This window comes from Bufo bufo, chromosome 4, assembly GCF_905171765.1.
Source record: "Bufo bufo chromosome 4, aBufBuf1.1, whole genome shotgun sequence".
NCBI classification, from domain to species: domain Eukaryota; kingdom Metazoa; phylum Chordata; class Amphibia; order Anura; family Bufonidae; genus Bufo; species Bufo bufo.
The window spans coordinates 546,194,763-546,213,947 of NC_053392.1; positions in this window are offsets into that span (position 1 = coordinate 546,194,763).

Consider the following 19,185-nt stretch of genomic DNA (forward strand, 5'->3'; position numbering starts at 1 on the left):
ACTCTTTGTAGCGTGAATGAGGAGTCTGAACAGGGATATGTGTATTCTACCTGCAGTACCCTATTCCTCCTGCCTGTCATGGTGGTGCTAGACTCTGAAAATATCGAATTAGAAGTATTTGTTGACAGTGGTGCAGGGGTTAATCTTGTTGATTATCAATTTGTTCAGAGTCATGGTTTTAGAACTAGCGCATTAAGCAAAGAGATATCAGTGTTTGCTATAGATTCCGCTCCTTTCTCGCAAAAAAGTCTTACTCATATTGTGCAGGATATTCATTTGAGGGTGTGTGAATCTCATGTTGAATCTATTTCTTGTTTTGTTCTTAAAGGTTTGCCTGCTCCGCTGGTTCTGGGTTTACCATGGTTGACCAAACATAATCAGACCATTGCCTGGCAAACTAGACAAATCTGTAATTGGAGTGATTTTTGTATGGACAACTGTCTCGGCGCATCTATTTCTGGGGTATCCACTAAGGTGTTACCTCCATTTCTTTCTGATTTTTAGGACGTATTCTCGGAGGGTGGAGATCAGGAGTTGCCTCCCCACCGAGAGTATGATTGTCCGATCAATCTTATTCCCGGAGCAAAATTGCCCAAATCTCGGTTATATAATCTTTCCCAACACGAAAGAGTAGCTATGCGGGAGTATATTGATGAGAGTTTGGCAAAACGACATATTAGATCTTCTAAATCACCTATGGCAGCGGGCTTCTTTTTTGTAAAAAAAAAAAGACGGGTCCATTAGACCGTGCCTAGATTTCCGGGAACTGAATATCATTACTATCCATGACCCTTATCCCCTTCCCTTGATTCCGGATCTATTTGATCAGATTGTCGGTGCCAAGGTTTTCTAAGTTGGATTTAAAAGGAGCTTATAATCTGATAAGAATCAGGGAAGGAGATGAATGGAAGACAGCCTTCAATACCCCTGAGGGTCACTTCGAGAACCTGGTTATGCCCTTTGGTTTAACTAATGCCCCGACAGTCTTCCAGCACTTTATTAATGACATTTTTAATCATTTGGTGGGGAGGTTTATCGTTGTTTACCTCCATGACATACTGATTTACTCACCCGATATGGAGACTCATCAGGATCATTTAAGACAAGTATTATTGATCCTTCGGGAGAATAAATTGTATGCTATGTTTGAAAAATGTGTGTTTGCTGTTCAAGAACTGCTGTTTCTGGGTTACCTACTTTCTGCCTCAGGTTTTCGCATGGATCCGGAAAAGGTCCGTGCGGTACTTGAATGGGACTGGCCAGAGAATCAGAAAGCTTTGATGCGGTTTTTAGGATTTACTAATTACTACAGGAAGTTTATGCTGAATTATTCCACTATTGTCAAACCTTTGACCGATATGACTAGGAAGGGCGCTGACTTCTCTGTCTGGTTGGAAGAGGCATTACAGGCTTTTTCTGCAATTAAGGAATGTTTTGCTTCCGCTCCCATTCTGATGCAACCCGATGTGTCTCAACCCTTCATTATGGAGGTTGACGCGTCAGAAGTGGGAGTCGGAGCAGTTTTGTCGCAGGGCTCCTCTCCTAGCAAATGGCGTCTGTGTGTTTTTTTTCTCTAAGAAACTCTCCTGCTGCCAAAGGAAATTATGATGTTGGGAATAGAGAATTGTTGGCCATCAAATTGGCCTTTGAGGAATGGCGTCATTGGCTAAAAAGAGCGATTCATCCGATTACGGTAATTAATGACCATAAGAATCTTGCGTACCTGCAATCAGCTAAGCGTCTGAACCCTAGGCAGGCCAGAAGGTCATTGTTCTTTACCAGGTTTAATTTTGTGGTCACTTATCGTCCTGGGATCAAAAACGTCAAAGCGGATGCCTTGTCACGTAGCTTTTCTGGGGGGGAGATTCGGAGGATCCCGCTCCGATTTTGACTGATGGGGGTGGTGGTATCCGCTCTTTATCCCGAGCTGGAGGAGGAAGTGCAGGGGGCTCAAGGGGAGGCACCTGATTCCTGTCCTCCAAGGAAGTTGTTTGTTCCTTCAGAACTGCGACACAAGGTGTTCAAGGAACATCATGATACTGTCCTTGCGGGACACCCTGGGAGTAGATCCACGGTGGATCTTATTTCCTGGAGATTCTGGTGGCCGGGTTTGCGTAAATGTGTTGAGGGCTATGTAGCAGCTTGTGAGACCTGTGCACGCGCTAAGGTAGCTCACACTCGGCCACCAGGATCTCTTCTTTCGTTGTCCATTCCATCTCGTCCTTGGACGCATTTGTCCATGGACTTCATCACTGATTTACCAAGTTCCTCTGGGAAGACTGATTTTGCTGGTGGTGGAACGCTTCAGTAAGATGGCTCACTTTGTACCATTATCAGGTTTGCCCAATGCTAAAACTCTCGCTCAGGTGTTTATTGATAACATTGTGAAATTACACCGCATCCCCTCTGATGTGGTGTCGGATAGGGGGACACAATTTGTTTCCAGGTTTTGGAAGGCGTTTTGTACTCGTCTGGGTATTCAGTTATCTTTCTCTTTGGCTTTCCATCCTCAGTCGAATGGACAAACTGAGCGCACAAACCAGAACCTGGAGACTTATTTGAGGTGTTTTGTTGCTGAGAATCAGGAAGAATGGTCTTTGTTTTTGTCCTTGGCTGAGTTTGCCTTGAATAACCGTAGACAAGAGTCAACTGATAAGTCAGCATTTTTTAGCGCACATGGTTTTAACCCTCAGTTTGGTACTTTTTCTGGGACCGAATCTTCTGGTATACCTGATTCTCTTCTTTGTTGTCTAATATCTGGTGGAAGATTCAGGTTAATTTCAAAAAGATGGGCAAAAGATATAAACGGATGGCTGACAAGAGACGTATGACTGGTCCGGACCTAAGTAACCTGATAAAGGACAAAAGACACTCTAATTATCTCCTTTTCTTAGAGGGGGCAGATGAGTCAATGGATACCATTCCTACTGTATACGGAAAGTGGACATTAGTAGGTATAATGTGAAAGCATGTTTATTGTGAATAGGGAAAATACAGTTAACATACTAATATAACAATATGTAGTGCCCTGGAGCAGGGAGTACTTCAATGTTACCATGTTTTTATTGAACACACCATGTAAACATTCATAGTGCAGGTGGAAAAAGTATGTGAACCCCTAGATTAATGACATCTCCAAGAGCTAATTGGAGTGAGGTGTCAGTTTGGTACTTTTTCTGGGACCGAATCATCTGGTATACCTGATTCTCTTCTTTGTTGTCTAATATCTGGTGGAAAATTCAGGTTGATGGGCAAAAGATATAAACGGATGGCTGACAAGAGACGTATAACTGGTCCGGACCTGTGTGTGGATGATTTGGTGTGGTTGTCCACTAAGAACATTAAGTTGAAAGTACCCTCTTGGAGGTTGGGTCCAAGATTTATTAGGCCTTACAAAATCTCGGCCATGATTAATCCGGTTGCATTTTGTTTGGAACTTCCACAGGCCTGGAAGATACATAATGTGTTTCACAGATCTTTGTTGAAGAAGTATGTTGAACCTGATGGACCATCCCCTTTGCCTCCTCCTCCTGTCTTGGTAGATGGTAATCTGGAGTGTCAGATCTCCAGAGTACTCAACTCGCGGGTTCTTCTGGGTTCGCTTCAGTACCTGGTGCATTGCAGGGGATATGGTCCTGAGGAAAGAATGTGGCTACCGATGTCAATGCTAGCCGCCTTGTGAACGCCTTACACAGGGCACACCCGGATAAAGTTGGTCCTGGGTGCCCGGAAGTCACCCGTAGAGAGGGGGGTACTGTCACACCCTGCCCTGTGAGTGATCTGAGAAGATCTGTCAGACTTGCTGTACGTGATTCTATCTAACAGATTGCTTTGTTGTGGCTTTGGGAAGGATCTCACCCCCACACAGGTTCTGCTCATTATGTTGTTAGTGATGCTATTTATACCTGCCTCTCACTATAGCCCTTGCGGTTTATAGTTTCTCCTGGAGTTCACTGCTGGTGTTTTGTGGATCTCCTGCTCCCAGTTCGTCTTCAGATAAGTCCTACTTCCTTCCCTTCTGTTTGTAGTGGCTAGGCCTTAGGTAGACATGGGTTCCTTCATCTGGTGCAAGGAACCTGTTTTCTTTTCTCCTGCTCCCTAGCTTAGGGTTTGTATCAGTTGCAGCAGGGCTTAGGTTTGAGTGTATGAACACTTCTACCATCAAGATTTGTTCATGTTGGTAGCAGCCAGGGAAAGGCTCAGGGACTATCAGGTGGTGACCTTTCCCTGTTACCTACCTGTGGGGGCCTAGCCTGCTGTTTTGTGTAATTTTGTTGTGTTTTGTTTGCTTCCCTTCCCTCACCTTCCGTGACAAGTAAATTACAAGATTAGACCATATAAAAAGCATTAAATAACTTTGCATTATATTATATCACAAGAATGTTTGCAAGTACCTTGTTCTGGGGTCCAGCACTTGCACTTTTGATGAATATATATTAATATTTTACTTAAAATTCTGGAGTCTTGGATGGTTGTAAATTCTATGTTTGAAGGTTTGATGGAAGATCATTGTGCATCGGATCTGTAAGATTCCACAGTATAGTCATTTAGGGTCATCCATTTTCCATAGGCTCCTATTGTGAAAAAAAATGTTCACTGCATGGGATGCATTTTTTACTGGATGCCTCTGTATAGAATAATGCACCAGTTGCGCTATTACATGCAGCAGAAAAAAAATGAAATACCAATGTATAGTAACCTGATAGAGGACAAAAGACACTCTAATGATCTCCTTTTGTTAGAGGGGGCAGATGAGTCAATGGATACCATTCCTACTGTATACGGAAAGTGGACATTAGTAGGTATAATGTGAAAGCATGTTTATTGTGAATAGGGAAAATACAGTTAACATACTAATATAACAATATGTAGTGCCCTGGAGCAGGGAGTACTTCAATGTTACCATGTTTTTATTGAACACACCATGTAAACATTCGTAGTGCAGGTGGAAAAAGTATGTGAACCCCTAGATTAATGACATCTCTAAGAGCTAATTGGAGTGAGGTGTCAGCCAACTGGAGTCCAATCAATGAGATGAGATTGGAGGTGTTGGTTACAGCTGCCCTATAAAAAACACACACAAGTTCTGGGTTTGCTTTTCACAAGAAGCATTGCCTGATGTGAATGATGCCTCGCACAAAAGAGCTCTCAGAAGACCTACGATTAAGAATTGTTGACTTGCATAAAGCTGGAAAGGGTTATAAAAGTATCTCCAAAAGCCTTGCTATTCATCAGTACACGGTAAGACAAATTGTCTATAAATGGAGAAAGTTCAGCACTGCTGCTACTCTCCCTAGGAGTGGCCGTCCTGTAAATATGACTGCAAGAGCAAAGCGCAGACTGCTCAATGAGGTAAAGAAGAATCCTAGAGTGTCAGCTAAAGACTTACAAAAGTCTCTGGCATATGCTAACATCCCTGTTAGCGAATCTACGATACGTAAAACACTAAACAAGAATGGATTTCATGGGAGGATACCACAGAGGAAGCCACTGCTGTCTAAAAAAAATTGCTGCACGTTTACAATTTGCACAAGAGCACCTGGATGTTCCAAAGCAGTACTGGCAAAATATTCTGTGGACAGATGAAACCAAAGTTGAGTTGTTTGGAAGAAACACACAACACTATGTGTGGAGAAAAAGAGGCACAGCACACCAACATCAAAACCTCATCCCAACTGTGAAGTATGGTGGTGGGGGCATCATGGTTTGGGGCTGCTGTGCTGCATCAGGGCCTGGACAGATTGCTATCATCGAAGGAAAAATGAATTCCCAAGTTTATCAAGACATTTTGCAGCAGAACTTAAGGCCATCTGTCCACCAGCTGAAGCTCAACAGAAGATGGGTGTTGCAACAGAACAACGATCCAAAGCATAGATGTAAATCAACAACAGAATGGCTTAAACAGAAGAAAATACGCCTTCTGGAGTGGCCCAGTCAGAGTCCTGACCTCAACCCGATTGAGATGCTGTGGCATGACCTCAAGAAAGCGATTCACACCAGACATCCCAAGAATATTGCTGAACTGAAACAGTTCTGTAAACAGGAATGGTCAAGAATTACTCCTGACCGTTGTGCACGTCTGATCTGTAACTACAGGAAACGTTTGGTTGAAGTTATTGCTGCCAAAGGAGGTTCAACCAGTTATTAAATCCAAGGGTTCACATACTTTTTCCACCTGCACTGTGAATGTTTACATGGTGTGTTCAATAAAAAGATGGTAACAGTTAATTCTTTCTGTGTTATTAGTTTAAGCCGACTGTGATTGTCTATTGTTATGAGTTAGGCTACTTTCACACTAGCGTTCAGAGAGGATCCGTCTGGTGTCTGCACAGACGGATCCTCTCCTATAATGCAGACGTTTAGATCTGTTCAGAACGGATCCGTCTGCATCATAGTTTAGAAAAAATTCTAAGTGTGAAAGTAGTTCAGACGGATCTGTCCAGACTTTACATTGAAAGTCAGGGGGGACGGATCCATTTGAAAATTGAGCCATATTGTGTCATCTTCAAACGGATCCGTCCCCATTGACTTACATTGTAAGTCTGGACGGATCCGTTTGCCTCCGCACGGCCAGGCGGACACCCGAACGCTGCAAGCAGCGTTCAGGTGTCCGTTTGCTGAGCGGAGGCTGAACGCTGCCAGACTGATGCATTCTGAGCGGATACGCATCCACTCAGAATGCATTGGGGCAGTACGGATGCGTTCGGGGCCGCTTATGAGTCCCTTCAAACGGAGCTCACAAGCGGAGCCCCGAACGCTAGTGTGAAAGTAGCCTTAGATGAATCACATTTTATGACCAATTTCTGCAGAAATTCACATCATTCCAAAGGGTTCACATACTTTTTCTTGCAACTGTATATCCTGTTCATTATCACTGTATTCACATGGTTCTGTGGAAAGGGTTAAAGGGTTAATGAATACTGAGAGACTGTTAGGGCTTTGATTGAGAAGCTGGTAAATTTCCACAACTGCCATAGGGTTTAAAGAAGACCATGTTTTAGAGGGGAAAACCCAGACTTGTTTACCACAATATTTTGGAGGGAAAAACCCAGGCTTGTTTACCACCAAAAAGCAGACAGCCTGACCTTTTAAATGTCTGGTTTTAGCTCTGTTATACCTGGAAACTTGTTTTTGTCTAGAAAACCTGCTGTGTCATTGCTATTGAGTATCATTGAAGCTCTAATGTACCGTATTTTTCACCCTATAAGACGCACTTTCCCCCCCCCCAATCTGTGGGGCGGGTGTATCAGCTGAGAGGGAAGAGGGGCTGGGGGCCGGCATCTGCTTTTATAATGACAGCGGGGCCCGTGCAGTGACTGTATTCTACTACACGGGCCCCGCTCACTGTATATAATCTTATCTATATTTGTAGGCATTGTTAATATAGTTCAGGGTAATCAGCGCCTGTATACTTACAAGCGCTCGTAGCAGAGATGAGTGAGGAAGCAGGCAGGGAGGACAGGCGCTGGCAGCGTGAGTCACTACGTCACTCGCCTGCGCCGCCCACTTTATGAATTAAGCAGGCGGCGTGGGCGCATGACGTAGTGACTCACGCTGCCAGCACCCGTCCTCCCTGCCTTCCTCCTCTCTCCTCTCTGCTACGAGCGCTTATAAGTACGGTATACAGGTGCTCATTACCCAGAACTTTTATATATATACTTTTATATATATTTTATATATTGACAATGCGTACAATTATAGATAAGATTATATACAGTGAGCGGGGCCCGTGTAGTAGAATACAGTCACTGCATGGGCCCCGCTGTCATTATAAAACCAGATGCGACCCCCACCCCCTGTATTGGGAGTCATTCACACCGCAGGGACACTATTATGGGGGGGGATCTGTGGATGACACATAATCTGCTATATATGTGTCATCCACAGATCCCCCCATAACAGTGTCATCCACAGATCCCCATAACAGTGCCATTCAGAGACCCCAATAAGAGCCATCCAGAGATCCCTTATAACAGTGTCACCCACAGATCCCCCATAACAGTGTCACCCACAGATCCCCCATAACAGTGTCACCCACAGATCCCCCATAACAGTGTCACCCACAGATCCCCCATAACAGTGTCCTCAACAGATCCCCCATAATATTGTCATCCACAGACCACCATTAGTTAAAAACCCACCAAAAGGACACCTTTTGGTTCAAAATATTTTTTTTCTTATTTCCCTCCTCAAAAACCTAGGTGCGTCTTATGGGCTGAGTTTCTCCACTCCACCCCTCCCACTAGAAGGTTCTAGTCTAGCAAAAACTGTATATAAGGAGAGCAGAGCAGTCAGAGCCCCTAGTGTGCTGCAGTTAAGGAACAGTGCTTGAAAGAGGAGACTCTGCCAAAAGAAGACGCTGAGATGGGGATACGCTGCCACAGATCCTGGATCACCAACCTTGGACCAGGGTACCAGCCTTCTGAAGAGAAAGAGGGACAGATAGCTCAGGCCTTTCCTCAGCATCAAACCCTTCCTCTGCCAGGTAGGAGACTGGAGAACCAGCCCAATGCCTCGCCTGTATTGTTTTGTACCTGAATTCCTCCAATAAAGAAGCATCCTGGTTTACTTCAGACCCTGTCTCTCTGGACTTATTTCCCATTGGGGTGCCCAACGCCTTACCATTCCTTCCGGAGAGCAGCAACACATGGTGACACCTCGACGGTGTCCGGGGGACTCAGAGTAGTATTGGGGCCACCCCAAACCCGGCTACTGTAAATATAGAGATAATAAACAGTGTGATGTCACAATACAGGCATAATACAACTTGCAAAGAGTCTAGTGTACTACAAAATGAAGTAGAAGTTGTATTGTTTGGACAAAATAAGCCAAAAAGACTGCAGAATATAGAGATAATAAAAAATCTGATGTTATACTATAGTGAGGACATCTGTTTCTCACTCATGTATTCAGGCATCACAGGTCAACTAACATAGCTTTATTATCAATGTGTTACACAGTGCAGTAATTATAGTGGTTGCAGCAGTTGCAGTTGTAACTGTGCCCTTAACCTAAAAGGGCCCATAGCACAGGCCACCTTACTACACTAACACTTACTGGACTGTAGCTGTATCAAAAAGAGACCCAGAGTTGCAGTGGTACGGTTGGGTCGTAGCTGGCGGCTCAGCAGTGAAGATACGTTTTGTAAATGGCAAGTGGGTTGGGGATTGCAGCATATGGATGGCTTCAGCATTCACTTACCTAGTCACCAAGTCTATCCATACTGTGTAGGGGAACTGCCTGCACATTCTCTTCTTTGGCATCTGACTCTTAAACTGCCCTTGGAAAGGACAGCATGTTGGCATGTCAGACTTTACAGAAATGATTGTTTTGGCACTAAGTAGTACACCTGACTCCCCATTCTAAGATGGAGGAAGGAATCAAGTTGACAAAGTTATAACTTGAAAAAATGACTTTTCTAATCTTACTTGAAGCTTACTTGAATAATCTTGATCTAGGAGGACGAGGTCCATATGGAGTAGGAGGTTGAGGAGACAGTGGATGTGGCGGTGTAGGTGGAAGCGGCGGTGGAGGAGGAGGAGGTAGCCTACACTGCTTTTTTGTTTTAAATTTATTTTTATTTTTTTAAATTCGGGTACACCCCAAAACATTGGGAAATATAACCAGTGATAACCCCCTCCAGTCATTCTAAACACACGTTCAGACAATACACTGGCTGCAGGGCAGGCCAGCACCTCCAAGGCGTAAAGGGCAAGCTCAGGCCATGTGAACAATTTGGAGACCCAGAAGTTGCAGGGGGCAGAACCATCAGTCAGTTTGTGTAGGCGTGTGCAAACATACTGCCCCACCATGTCGCACGTCCCCGTGATGTTCACGATCCAATTGGATATCTTCTCTATCAACTTTCGATGTTCTTTTCTGCGCCTACCATGTTGATCACAGTTAGTGGCGAATCAGGGTTCCACCCCGGAGAGGGAGCCTGAGAAAGAGAGACCACATCCAAGGGAGATCAATGCATGAAATTTTATTGTGATCGAGCGAAAATGTGGGAAAAGCTGTTAAAATGGAAGAATTGAAGGAAAGGAGGGGGCGCGCGGCAATTACCCACTCTCGACTCGGGGAGTTAGTGACAATAAATAACAATACAGTACTCTTAAGATGCCCTGTTATTGGAACGATTAATAAAAAATTATAGGGAATGTCACTGTGGTATTTTTGATTTGGAAACGTTAGCCAGGAGAGAGCCTGCTGCGGCTTTGTTGACTCTAGCTAACTTCTGCCTGATTGCACATGCCTGTGACGTCCACCATCCATTTGGATATCTTCTCTATCAGCTTTCGATGTTCTTTTCTGAGCCTACCATGTTGATCACGGTTATTGGCGAATCAGGGTTCCACGCCAGAGATGGAGCGTGAAAAAGAGAGACCACATCCAAGGGGGATAAAAAAAAAAATTGATCGAGTGGAAATATGGGAAAAGTTATTAAAGCGCAAATGTGGGACAAATTATTGAAGCGCAAATGTGGGACAACTTGTTAAAGTTTAAGCATTAAATGAAAGGATCTGTCACGCATGAATTAAAGAAGAATTTCAGAAATGTTATTCCCTTTCACCTATGCAGAGCAGGGATTTCTATCCGGCAAAATTTGTAAAATTTCACCTGACAACGTAACTGACGATTTTTTGAAACTTATGTTCCTGTCACCTATGTAGAGGTGCCCCCGTGACGTCCACCATCCATTCGGATATCTTCTCTATCAACTTTCGATGTTCTTTTCTGAGCCTACCATGTTGATCGCGGTTATCAGCGAATCAGGGTTCCACCCCGGAGAGGGAGCTTAAGAAAGAGAGACCACATCCAAGGGAGATCAATGGATTCAATTTTTTTTTTGATCGAGCGGAAATATGGGAAAAGTTATTGAAGCGCAAATGTGGGACAAATTAGTAAAGCGTAAATGTGGGACAAATTATTGAAGAGCAAATGTGTGACAAATTATTGAAGTGCAAATGTAGGACAACTTGTTAAATTTTAATCATTGAATGAAAGGAGGTGGTGCGCATCAATTAAAGAAGAATTTCTGAAATGTTATTCCCTGTCACCTATGCAGAGCAGGGGTTTATTCACGTACAAAATTGTAAAATGTCAACCCAAGAATGTAACAGAAAAATTCTTGAAATTTATTAACCTACTTGGTAGAGCAGGGGTCTATGACAGAAAAAAAATTGTTTATTGTCACCCGAAAATCTAAAAGAAAAATTTGTGAAATTTATTAAGCTGTCAACTATTGTATATTACACCCAAAAATTGGTGAATTTTACCTGAAAATGTAACAGACAAATTAGTGTTTTTTTTTTTACCTGTCTACTAGGTATAGCAGTGGTACAACACACCCAAAAATTGGTGAATTTCAACCGAAAATTTAACAGACAAATTTGTGAATTTTTTTAACCTGTCTACTAGGTATAGCAGTGGTACATCATACCCAAAAATTATGAAATGATCCCTCTTCCTCCTCCTCCTCCTCCTCCTGTGCCACATCCTCTTCCATCATCGCCAGCAGCGTGTTTTCAAGGAGGCATAGAAGTGGGATAGTAACGCTGAGAACAGCGTTTTCGGCACTGGCCATATTGGTGGAGTTCTCTAAACTGTGCAACAAGGAACACAGGTCTCGCATGGAGGCCTAGTCATTGGTGGTAAAGTGGTGCTGTTCCGCAGAGTGACTCACCCGTGCGTGCTGCAGATGAAACTCCACTATCGCCTGCTGCTGCTCACACAGTCTGGCCAGCATACGCAAGGTGGAGTTCCACCTTGTGGGCACGTCGCATATGAGGCGGTGAGCGGGAAGGCCAAAGTTACGCTGCAGCGCTGACAGGCGAGCAGCAGCAGGGTGAGAACGCTGACAGCGCGCACAGACGGCCCGCACTTTATGCAGCAGCTCTGACATATCGGGGTAATTTTTAAGGAATCTCTGCACCACCAAATTCAGCCCATGTGCCAGGCAAGGGATGTGCGTCAAACCGGCTAGTCCCAGGGCTGCTACGAGATTTTGCCCATTATTGCACACTACCAGGCTGGGCTTGAGGCTCACTGGCACCAACCACTTATCGGTCTGTTGTTCAAGGCCCGTCCACAGCTCCTGCGCGGTGTGGGGTTTGTCCCCCAAACAGATACGTTTTAAAACTGCCTGCTGTCTTATACCCCTGGCTGTGCTGAAGTTGGTGGTGAAGGTGTTACGCTGACTAGATGAGGAGCCGGTAGAGGATGAGGAAGCGGAGTAGGAGGAGGAAGCAACAGGAGGCAAACTGAAGCGCCCTGCAATCCACGGTGGTCGAAGGACATGCGCTAAACTGCTATCTGCCTCAGGCCCAGCCGCCACTGCATTTTCCCAGTGTGCTGTTATGGAGATATTACTTCCCTGACCGTGCTTACTGGTCCACGTATCCGTAGTGAGGTGCACCTTGCCACAGATGGCGTTGCGCAGTGCACACCTGATTTTGTCCCCCTCTTGGTTGTGCAGGGAAGGGATGGCTGGCCTGGAAAAGTAGTGGCGGCTGGGCACGACGTACTGTGGGACAGCCACCGCCATAAGGCCTTTAAAACTCTCCATCTCCACCAGACGGAATGACAGCATTTCAAAGGCCATTAATTTAGAAATGCTAGCATTCAGGGCTAGGGATTGCGGGTGGGTAGGGGGGTACTTCCTCTTCCGCTCCAGTGTTTGGGAGATGGAGAGCTGAAAGCTTCCGTGGGACATTGTGGAAATGCTTGGTGAGCCAGGTGGTGGTGTTGCTGGCAGATTCTTGGTGCTTGGTGGCAGGTGGCACTGTCACTCCAGAGGTGGATGAAGAGGCCGAGACTGCAGCAGAAGAGGAAGCAGGAGGAGCCAGAGACCTTTGGTTTTTGAGGTGTCTACTCCACTGCAGCTCGTGCTTTGCACTTAAAGGGAGTCTGTCACCACATTTGAGCATTGAGCATATTAGACTGATCAAATAGCGTTATATGTGCCACCCAGAACTTAAAAACGGTACCTTCGTTGTATCTAATGGAGTTTTCTTTCAGCCAAAAATTCGTAGCGCAGTGGAAATGTGGTGACAGACTCCCTTTAAATGCCTGTCATGCAGGTTGTGCTCAGGTTGAGAACGTTTATGCCTCGCTTCAGGCTCTGATTGCACAGCGTGCAAACCACTCGTGTCTTGTCGTCAGCACATTGTCTGAAGAATTGCCACGCCAGGGAACTTATTGGAATTGGCTTTGGTGTGCTTGGTTCCTTGCTGCGGTGGGCAGTAGCAGGCGTACTGTCTAGGAGACAGCCACTCCTCTTTTGCACCCTGCTCTCTCTTCTGCTGTGCTGGTGGCTCTGTGCAACCACCGCCTCTTCCTCCGAACTACAAAGGTCACTCGCATAGCCTTGATTCCATGTGGGGTTGAGGACCTCATTGTCCTCCACATCATCTTCCACCCAGTCTTCATCCCTGCCCTCCTTGTCAGTCTCCACACTTTCGAAAGCCCCAGCAGTTGGCACCTGTTTTTCGTCATCATCCGAGTCGTGGTGCGATGGTCCTCCCATGTACTCATCCTGAAACATAAGTGGTTGGGCATCGGTGCACTTAATCTCTTCCACTTCTGGGGCAGGGATAGGTTGATGGCCTTGGGAAACCCTGATAACAGAGTCATCAAAATGCAGAAGAGACTGCTGCATGACTTGGGGCTCAGACTGCTTGGCTGATTTGCAAAGGGGTGAGGTGAAAGACTGATGGACATGGGCTGCAGGTGCCAACTCTGATCTTTCAGCAGGAGACTGGGTGGGATACAATGTGAAGGAACTGGAGGCACTGTCAGCAACCCAATTTACAATGGAGCCGCATTAGGCCCGATCAAATACCGCTGCAGGTTCTGTCGCCTACTTGCACCTGAGGAAGGGGTTTCACTTGTGCGTGTAACTGGCACAGATCAACCATGTGCTCTCCCTGCAACAGGAGCTCCACCAGCAACACCACGACCTGGGCTACGTCCCTTATTTGACGCCCTCCTGATATTTCTAAAATTTTGGATCTTGCCCTAAATGGGGGTTTAATTAATAGCAGAATAGAACGACAGTATGTAAAGGTTGTATCTCACACGTGCAAATGCAGACTAGGCCGCAATTTAAGTTTTTTGCCAAAAAAGGGTGTTTTATTAATGTAAGAATATTACCACAGTATCTAAAGTGTGTATCTCACACGGACTGATCCAGACTAGGCCACAATTAAATTTATTTCCCCAAAATGGTTGTTTTTCAAATATCTGAATTGAACCACAGTATGTAAAGGGTGTATCTCACAATGACATATGCAGCAAAGGCTGCAAAATTAAATTTTTTTGCCAAAATGGGTGTTTGTTTAATAACTGAATATGACAGCAGTATATAACCCTTGAATTTCACATGTGCTGATGCAGCAAGGGCTGCAAAATTGTGTATTTGGCCCAAAAACAGTGTTTTATTAATAGAAGAATATAACCACAGTATCTAAAGTGTGTATCTCACACAGACTGATCCAGACTAGGACGGAATTTAAGATTTTTGCACAAAATGGTTGTTTTTCAAATAACTGAATAGAACCACAGTATGTAAAGGGTGTATCTCACGCGTACAGATGCAGACTAGGCCGCAATTAAAGTTTTTTGCCCAAAACGGGTGTTTGTTTAATAACTGAATATGACAGCAGTATATAACCCTTGAATTTCACACGTGCTGATGCTGCAAGGGCTGTAAAACTGTGTATTTTGCAAAAAAAGGGTGTTTTTAAAAACCCAGATGATGGCTATATTTCTAGCTTAAATTGCACACTAACTAATCCTGCAAACGCACCAGATGTTGGATATTGCCAAAAATTTTTGTTTTTTCAAAGCCAGAAAATTATTTAATTTTTTAAAACTTGTTTTTAACAATCACAGATGCAGCAAGGGCTGCAATATTAAGTATTTTGCAAAAAAAGGTTGTTTTTTAAATAACAGAATATGAAACATGTATAAAACGATTGAATTTCACACGTGCAGATGCAGCTAGGGCTGAAAAATAATGTATTTTGCATAAAAAGGTGTTTTTAAAAAACCCAGAAAATTATGGCTGTATTTCTAGCTTAAATTGCACACGCTTGAATTTCACATGTGCAGAAAGGGCTGTAAAATAGCGTATTTTGCCAAAAAAGGTTGTTTGTAAAAACCCAGAAAATTATGGCTGTATTTCTAGCTTCAATTGCACACTGACTAATCCTGCAAATGCACCAGATGTTGTATATTGCCAAAAAAGGGTGTTTTTTTTAAAACCAGATTATTAGTGCAGTATTTCAAGCTTGGATTAGAATGTCACAAAAGCTCAGATGCAGTGCTGGTGCACTGAGCTTGCATAAAATGCCGCCGCCCACCTAACTAACAGACGGATAAAAAAAAATTATTTCTGTCACTGGGCTCAGGGCAGGAGAAAAAGATTGTGCCCTGCACCCACACAACTAAATGTATGTAGATCGCTGAGTTCAATTGGAGTTCTGATCACAGATTCTGTCCTATTCTCCCTCAAAGCACCAGCAGCATCCTCTCCCTACACTAAGCACAGCAGAGTGATGTGCAGCGCTACGTGACTCCAGCTTATATAGAGGCTGGGTCACATGCTGCACTGGCCAATCAAACCCATGCCATTAGTAGGCAAGGCTGTGATGGCTTCTAAGGTCACATAGTTAAACGCTTGTTGATTGGCTGCTCTGCAGAAAGCGCCGAACACCGTACCAGAACTTTTACAGAAATGTTCGGGTCTGGGGTCCAAAAATCCTAAAGATGAGCGAATCGAAGCTGACAAAGTTGAATTCAATCCAAATTTCAGGAAAATTTTGATTTGCACCAAAGCCGAATTTCCTCATGCTTCGTGGTAACGAATTGCATTTTTTCCTAAAATGGCTGCTACACGTGTGAGGACATGGGGAAAGGAATTCTGGGAAGGCGGGATCACCCATAATGCCATGCATGCAGCCAATAAACAGCCAGCCAGCCCTGTGAAGTCATAACCCTATAAATAGTGTCAGCCATCTTAGATTCTGCCATTTACCAGCGTACTTAGTGCAGGGAGAGACATCTGCAAGTGCTAGGGACAGAGAAAGGAAAGATTTGATTGTGGTGAAAAAACGATTTATAAGTGCAGGGAAAGGATAGGGAGGAATTATTCCACAGCATTTATGTAGAACAGGGTTCAGTTGGGGAGGTTACAGCCTGGGTAATAGGAACAATCCTATTACACCTTGCTGCACTGACTGGGGATCCAAATTGCCATTATATAGCTCTGTCATTCCAGCAAACTGTTTTTGTTATTGGGGTGCAAGTGCTGTTTATTATAGCCATTAACAGGGTTTATTACAAGGAAATATTTCTACAGTACGTCTTATTTGCCCTTGTGCGGTGCAGTGATATATTCTAAAGCCCTGTTTGCATGTATTAGTGGCGAAATAAAAATATATTCACCGTTCAGCGTTGCACTTGTCTGTTGAAAAGCCTTTTGTGTTGTGTAAAAGTAGAGAAAAATTAGGGCCTAATTGCCGTTTAGCGGTGCAGTGATATATTCTACAGCCCTGTTTGCCATGTATTTGTGGCGAAATAAAAATATATTCGCCGTTCATCGTTTCACTCATCTGTTGATGCGTTCCAACATCAGGAAGAGAGGCCATTCCGGAAGCCCTGTTATCCACTAATGATTTTAGTGGCGCTAATTGGTAGCGCTTTAAATACACCTGCAGTATGTCAGTAGATCGCCTACCAGGGGGAGCGGTAATCGAAGGGAGGCCTTCAGGATGTAAGTTGAATTTATCATAGCTCCTGATTGGAGTGGTGTAACCTTTTGTATGCATCTGCGGTGACCCTGTCTTTTGATTCTAGTGTGGGTCTTATCAAGACTCTTTCATAGCGGGATGACAGGAACGCTGACTGGTTGGGGTGTATCATACTTTCTAACTGTGAGTGTGCATTATACTATAATGAACTCAATATATATTACTGTTGGAAACCGTACTGATGTGGGTATATGACCAACAGGATGTGGAATACACCTTTATCTGGCCTTCAGGACTTGTACCACAGCACTGACATTATAGCCACACATGATATCTGTGGTTTGTGGCTGGCTTGGAACGGTGCCACACTCTATGTGGATTGGTCTTGGAACGGCACCCCCTGTATAAATTATATGTAGAGCGATGATTTGGTTATGTAACCTGGCTATGATCCAGTATATATTATGTTACATCAGCATTGTATAGACCGTTAGTGTCTTTGTTATCATACCTCCTGATGATTCCATAGCACTAACTAGGGGTAAACGCGTCGAGGTTAATCCAGGTGTTTGACTATATGGTCAACCCTGACTATCTGTATTTGCACTTTGTGTCTGTTAGGTGTTTGACTATCTAGTCAACCCTGACTATTTGTGTTTGTACTTTGTCTTTAACATCCAGTAAATTGTTGTACCATAGGTACCTCATTATCCTTACCTCATACCTGGGGCACTCCAGAATATTTTTTGTATTCATCCCTGTAGGGACAACTTAGGGACAATAATAGTTTAGGAATGTGGACAGGGGGTCTCCACCATCAGGAGTCTTCCCTGGGTTGAGGTTTTAGAATAGGGGCGGACATAGGAATAATCTATTCCCGTACCCCAGGTGTATCACTAAGTCTCTGGATGTAACTTATCAGTCATTTACTTTGTATGTAATTTTTTGTTTTGGTATAGAAGGTCCACCTGGGATCTTTTTTAACATATATCATTAAAATTGTGATTTTAGGGGTTATTCTTCTGCTGGAACTTAGACATATACTCTTTATACCCCATTATATTCATGTAAATTGATTTAGCTGGAACTTAGTATCTGTTGAAAAGCCTTTTGTGTTGTGTAAAAGTTGAAAAACATTAGGGCCTAATTGCCGTTCAGCGGTGCAGTGATATATTCTACAGCCCGGTGTGCCGTGTATTAGTGGCAAAATAAAATATTTGATCTAACATTTGATTATTTGATCTAACAGTATGTCAGACAGAAAAGTGACAGGCCCTGTACAGGGGAGTGGCAGAGGCCTAAATGTTTCTGGCGCAGGCAGAGGTCGCAGCAGAGTAAGGGGTCGTTGCAGTAGGGGTCACTTTGAGAGGCCTGAGCTTCCAGTGTCAGCTAGCGGTCGTGTTGTGACCAGCAACCCAGCGGTTCTTGAATGGTTGACTCGATCTTCGACTTCGTCGCAAGTGACATCAGACACCCCCAGCCAAGAGTCAGTGGGTTTGTCAGACACAATCCTTAGTTGGCATGGCCCAGGAGCAGGCCCTGTGCCCTCACCTGTACTCAACCTGCCTATGACCTTTTCTGTTCCCTCAGCCAGAGAAGTATTTTATGCTGTGGGCTCTGCTCCACTATACAGTGAGGACGGGCTACTAGAAGACAGTCAGCAACTACTGTCAAGCCAAGATGTGGAGGAGACATCCGCCGCTTCCTCCACTAGGCGGGTAAGTAGTGATGAGGAGAGTGGCATGGGAGATGGTGTTGCAAGCTGTGAGGCTCCTGACCCAGAGATGGTTGAGGAGGACATCAGTGACGAGCAGACAGTACTCGATGATGATGATGTAGCTGATCGCACTTGGGAGCCGGGTGACTAGGGGGCTTAATTTTTTTCCCCGTTATATAATAATGTAATATTATATAATCCGGTGTCTCCATGATAAATCTGCAGCGTGGGGGCCCCGTTTGGCTTCTACACACTTTCAAAATAATCCTTCAGCGGGGTGAATAGATGCTGGATGACCGGGACACTCCATGACCTTTCCATGAGTTTCTGTTGGGAAAAGAGGTTCATTTCTGAGATGTTCGTATAGTTCGGGGGTAATCTGAAGACCCTCTCCATCTCCATGCACCACAGGATGTCCTCCTTCCCATCCATGATGACTGGGAACTCGTGATTTTTTTCCATGATGACTACCAGCCCCTGAGACCAGGGGCTGGTAGTTATGGTTTGAATCTTGATGAACTTCGCGACTCTTCCGGGCTCAAAGCAATCTTGAAGTTTTGTCTTCTCATTGTTTGTATCTACTAGAGGGCTGTTCATGCCGGGCAGGTTCCCCCAGAAGTATCTGGCATAATGATCAGCCGATACTGCACTTGCATCAATCTTGACAGGATTCGTCTCCAGGTGGAGAGAAATAGTTTTTTCTCGAATAACCAG